This window comes from Odontesthes bonariensis, chromosome 1 (genome assembly GCF_027942865.1).
Source record: "Odontesthes bonariensis isolate fOdoBon6 chromosome 1, fOdoBon6.hap1, whole genome shotgun sequence".
Classification (NCBI taxonomy): domain Eukaryota; kingdom Metazoa; phylum Chordata; class Actinopteri; order Atheriniformes; family Atherinopsidae; genus Odontesthes; species Odontesthes bonariensis.
Genome location: NC_134506.1, coordinates 7,554,836 through 7,560,587, shown reverse-complemented (window position 1 = coordinate 7,560,587; position 5,752 = coordinate 7,554,836). Strand labels below are relative to the sequence as shown.

The 5,752-nt window shown below is 46.3% G+C and overlaps 1 pseudogene; it reads left to right on the top strand.

Moving 5' to 3' along the window:
• Positions 1-317: 317 nt before the first annotated feature.
• Positions 318-5,304, top strand: LOC142383227 (uncharacterized; annotated as a pseudogene).
• The last annotated feature ends 448 nt before the right edge of the window (positions 5,305-5,752 follow it).

Genomic DNA, 5,752 nt, shown 5'->3' with positions numbered 1-5,752 from the left:
CGCACCCTACAGTCAGCCATGCCTGCCTCTGATGTGCTTGTTGCGGACTTTAAATCCGCCCATTCTGCTGAAGAGGAGAAGTTGAACATGTTTTTGCAGGACCGGGTGTTCAGCAAGAATAAATCCCTCCAAGCACCTGTCAATTTGAGCAAACGCTTGACATTTTCCAAGCATTCTTGCATAGAGAAGCCCGGCAAGGAACTCAAGGCAAGAACTGCTGAAATGGAAAGAAGTGCTCTCAAAGCAGTGATCAACCTGGTTGAAGACAGTCAACTTGTGAAGCTCCCCAAGCTGCTAGAACACTGTGTTGTTGAGGAATGTGTGGCCTTATTCAACCCCAATGGCACATACAGGAAGACGCAGAAGAGCAAGCTCATCCAGAAGCTCTCCCTCCAACCTATTGCGATTAAAGACCCCTATGTTGCTCTAATTGACATGGGCATGATCTGGAGGATGGCAACTCCATCAGAAGAAGATCGGCAGACACAGGACGGCACCCCATACAATTGGTTGGGCTATGTCCAAAAGGTGTCATCCATCATCCTTGCCCGCCATTCTCATGCTCACCTTATCATCTGTGTCAATGATCCCTATGATACAACATACTCAACAAAAGATGATGAGCGAGACCTGCGCATACAGGGTAATGCACATGTACCAAACATATACATCAAATTGGATGACACCTTCCCATCTGCCAAGGCTTTCAAAACGCTACTGTGTAGTGTCAGCAACAAGAAACGGTTGCAAAAATTAATATGCAGCCACCTGACTGACCTGGCACAGAGAGTGAAGGTAGAGATTGTCTACTCTGTTGGACCCGTATGCATGAACCTGTCAACCCAACAACTAATGGAAGACTACACCATTGAGCAGTCTGAAGCTGACACCATCCTCTTCACTGTTTATGATGTTCTACGGCAGTCAGGTTATAGTGGCCCTGTTGTTATTGATGCAGCTGATACCGATGTCTACGTCGCAGCATCAGTCAACTCATGGCAGCTTCCTGGCATGCTATGCATAAAGAGAAACATAGAGACAGTCCTGTGCCTTGATCTGTTGACAGATAGCTGCATTGTGCAGCTACACTGTTTTACAGGCTGTGATGCCAACTCAGGGTTCTATGGAAAAGGAAAATCATCAACAAGAAGAGTAGCACCATGGCTGAAGCCTGTGCTTCCAAGTGGAAGACCATGAAGAGAAAGTCTTTTATCCGTCTCCCTCCAGATGCAGACAGCTTACGCCAACACTGCCTCCGAGCCAACTACTTGGCATATCTAGTGCGCCACCCATCGCCACTCGGACATGGTTGGGAGTTGGTGGGTGGTCGCTGTCGTCCTGTCCGCCACACTCGACCTGCTCTCCCCACACACCTACATGCACCAGGGCCGGTTGAAGAGGACGAGGAAGTTGAGAGAGAGGAGGATGAGGAAGAGGATGATGTTGTACAGAGGAGGGTGGAGTCATCTGAATCCGATGATTCAGAAAGCAGTGACTCAGAATTCTCTGATTCAGACTGATACATCTTTTGTGTTGTTTCGGGTGTTGCCGTTATTGGTGACTATAACTGCCTCTCCACATAATGCAGCAGGTGGTACCTCCGATGTGCGTTAAAAAATAAATTAAAATTTTAAATTTAAAAAAAAAAAAAAAAAAAAAAAACCTCTCCGGGAACCGCCACCTTAACGTGGTGGAGGGGTTTGTGTGTCCCTATGACCCAAAAGCTATGTTGTCTGGAGCCTTGTGCTCCTGGTAGGGCCTCCCATGACAAACTGGTCTTTGGTGAGGGGCCTGACGAAGAATGGTTCAGGGCAGGACAGCAGGCCCTAAGGGGGCAGTCCCCCCAGCTAGCTATCTGGCTATTTTCACTCTACTGAATGCCGGCCATCTTGAATTTCAATGTCAAAACTAGGTTTGATGATTAAAATAATGTCAGATTCAGAATCCTTATGGTTGACTTGTATGAAAAAGTGCCTTCATACATGATTCTAGGTCCTCAGTCCAAATATGATTGTTTTGGGGGGTAACGGCCTAAAAAGGTTGAGAACCACTGTACTAGATGGCAGCCATTTTGAATTTCACGGTCAAAACAAAGTTGTAATATCAAAATGATGTCAGATTTGGAATCCTCATGGTCAGTGGTGTAGTCTACCTTTTTGAGGTGGGTATACTGTATAGTTGGCCAGTCATTGGCCCGTGGTACCAAACTAGGGGTCGGGACTCGGGACCCCTCGGAACCAATAGTAGCCCCTTAATGCACGCCGTACCTCCAGTGGCGCGCTGTAATAGTCATTGAAAAGTAATAAGTACCATAGTACTACAATACTATGACATAACACAGTTCAGATGAAAAGCCCTCTAAAAGCTATGACAAAAAATAGGCCAATGTAAAGTTTCATTTTTAAGCATTTTCATCTATGACAATCAAAAATGTTACTATCAAGTAGGCCTACAGCAAGTCAAGCCCAAACAAAATGAAATTAACTGATTTTTAAATGTAGGCCTATAGAAATATAGCCTGTTTTGTAAACTCATCACATGCACTAAAGGTTTTTGCATCTGACATTATATCGCAGTAACAGTGTAGTAGATAATGTAATTACCATTGCCTAAGTACAGATACATCTCCCCATCCATGCATACCATGGAGATAGCATGGTTCTGGCTAGTAAATAAAGTTTAGTTTATGATAGATAAATTACTTAATCCAGACAGCCACTGTACATATCAACATGTAGACCATATACAGACAGGTATGGCGATTAGGAGTTATTCCCAAAGAGGAATCCCAGATAAACAAACGTCTAGAATTTTAAACTAAGTAAGCAAACTTGGATCAGAGTAGCTAGCTTGCTAGTATTGAGAGAAGAACGAAAGCTAGACTACAGCATGACTAGCCTGTGTTATTGCCGTGTTATGTCCACAAATTAAACAACCTAGAAGGGTAACTTGGTAGCAATACTAGTCTCATAAAAAGCGTGAATTATGTTTTTGACTCAACTTAACTTACTTTCGGAAACGTCAGGTCGGGCAACCTTATTAAAAAAGTTCCTAAGGTCTTGCTGTCCCTTGCGCCTGGCCATGATCCTCGTCGTCCCCAACTAAAAACCTGGAACGCTGCTGCTTTGTTTAACCTGGCAGCTCGCGGTCGGCTACCTAGCGAAATTCACTGGCATGTTTTCATCACGCATTGAGGCTTTTCAAATAATAATGCTCATCATCATAATAATAATATATTGTAACGACCCAGAATGAGGGTAAAAGCACACGGACTGGCTTTCCTCCTCTCCCTGTCAATCACTGGACCGCAGGTCATGTCACTCAGGTGTGGGCTGGTGATTGGGGGAGAGGAGTGGGCGTGGGCCAGTCTGTGTGCAGGTCTGGTGTTCTCCTGGGGCTGGTTGCGGAGCAGGACTGAGAGTCACCCGTGTTCTGCGATTGTACTGCTTGTAATAACTTAATAAAGAGCCGTTCGGCAACCGCCGGTCTCAGAGCCTCCGTGAAGTCACTACAATATGTTCACGAAAGTTAGACAACGTGTTAATAAATCACTACCATACCTGTCAACAGCCATGGAAAAGTTAAATGCAAACTCTCGGGTTGAGATGATGAGATGATAATTCCATAATCCGATCAGAATGGTGAGAACATGGAGAACATATCGTATCAGCCCATTCCAGATGTACAATGACTTTTCGTAGAAGCCTCGACTTTACAAAGTCCTTTCCTTAGCCACTAAGCACCTACGTACGCACCCCATGATAGATTTTTGTTTTGGCTGACAGCGAGACATAAAAAACGCGTCTGATTGGTTGGAGATTGACTGACTGCCGCAATTTCCGAATGAATGCAATTCTGAAGTGTTGTCGTTGTATTGTTAAATTATAACAAGGCTTCCATGAAAAGTGGTAGTTGATGAAACGTGGCTGTGCTATTCTAAATATTGAAAAACGAATTTTAGGTGGGTATACTGAGCATTTTAGGTGGGTATATGGAAATCCCCCAAAAAAAGAGGTGGGTATACGCCGTATACCTGCGTTCAACGTAGACTACACCACTGCTCATGGTTGACTTGTATGAAAAAGTGCCTTCATACATGATTCTAGGTCATCCATATCAAAAGTTATTTTTTAGAGATGGCGCCGGGCGCCATTTTGAATTCCTCTCAGTCTCAGCGACCATGCAGACGGGTCAGACCCAGAGGCCAGGACCCCACTAAACTTATCTATCCTTCTCTCTCCACTCGTGTTGAGCAAGTGGTGGCATGGGGGGCTGTGGAACTGCCAGTCTGCTGTGCAGAAGGCTGAGTTAATCTTAGGCTATGCATCCGTGCTCTCCCTTAACTTTCTTGCTCTAACAGAGACCTGGATCACTCCAGAAAACACTGCCACGCCCGCAGCTCTGTCTGATGCGTACTCTTTCTCTCACACTCCCAGAGCTGCGAGGCGGGGCGGTGGTACTGGCCTGCTAATTTCCAGCGACTGGAAATACTCTTTGTTCCCTCTCGCAATTCCCTCCTGTGAATTTCATGCTGTCACTGTCTCTCACCCGGTCAAGCTCACCATCGCTGTAGTTTGTAGCCATCCCTGAGGATGGCTCATTCTTCTCGGTAACTTCAACATCCAGACAAAGAAGCTTCACCCTTTTGTTTCTTTTCTTTCCTCCTTTGACCTAGCTCTCTCCCCATCTCCTCCTACCCACAAGGCTGGCAACCTACTGGACCTTATCTTCACCAGGCACTGTTCTTGCGCGAAGCTCTCTGTCACTCCTCTTCATCTCTCTGACCACTACTTCATGTCCTGCACTTTCTCCCACTCCTCTCCTCCCTCTCGACCTCCCCCCACCCACATGGTATTTTCTCGTCGCAATCTACGCTCTCTCTCCCCCACTGACTTCTCTTCTGTTCTCTCTGCTCTCCCTGCCCCTGAATCTTTTTCTCTTCTATCCCCTGACACTGCTACTGATCTTCTTCTCTCCACCCTGTCCTTCTCTCTGAACAATCTCTGTCCCCTCACCTCCAGGCCTGCACGCTCAACTCCACCTGCCCCTTGGTTGTTGGACTCAGTGCGTACTGAGAGACGGAGTTTGAGGACAGCTGAGCGCAAATGGAGGAAAAGTAAACTCCCTGAGAACCTCCTTGCCTTCCAATCTTTGCTTTCCACTTTCTCCTCCTCTCTCTCTGCTGCTAAAGCTGCCTTCTTCTGCAACAAAATTCAAACTTCTGCTTCCAACCCCAAAAAAAACTCTTTCAAACTTTCTTGTCCCTCCTCCAACCCCCACCCCCTCTTCCCTCCTCCTCCCTGACGATTTCACCGACTTCTTTGACAAGAAGGTTAACAATATCCAATCTTTCTTCCCTCACCCCCAGCTGTCCACACCACCCACACTTGTTGCACTTCCACCCCTCCCTCTCTACCACCTTCTCCCTCTCCACTTTCCTCTCTGTCCCAATTCTCTCCCCTCTCTGCAAATGAGGTTCTTCACCTTGTAACATCTAGCCGCCCCACTACATGTTCCCTTGACCCAGTCCCTTCCCCTCTCCTTCATTCTGCTGATCTTCTTCTTTACCTGACCCACCTCATTAACACGTCTTTGACATCAGGCTCTTTTCCTTCTGCTTTCAAGACTGCCAGAGTCACTCCCCTTCTAAATAAACCAACTCTTGACCCTTCAGAGATCAAGAACTACAGACCGGTTCCTGATGAAGGGCTCTATAAAGAGGAGGTACAGACTGAGCTTAGGCCAAGTCATG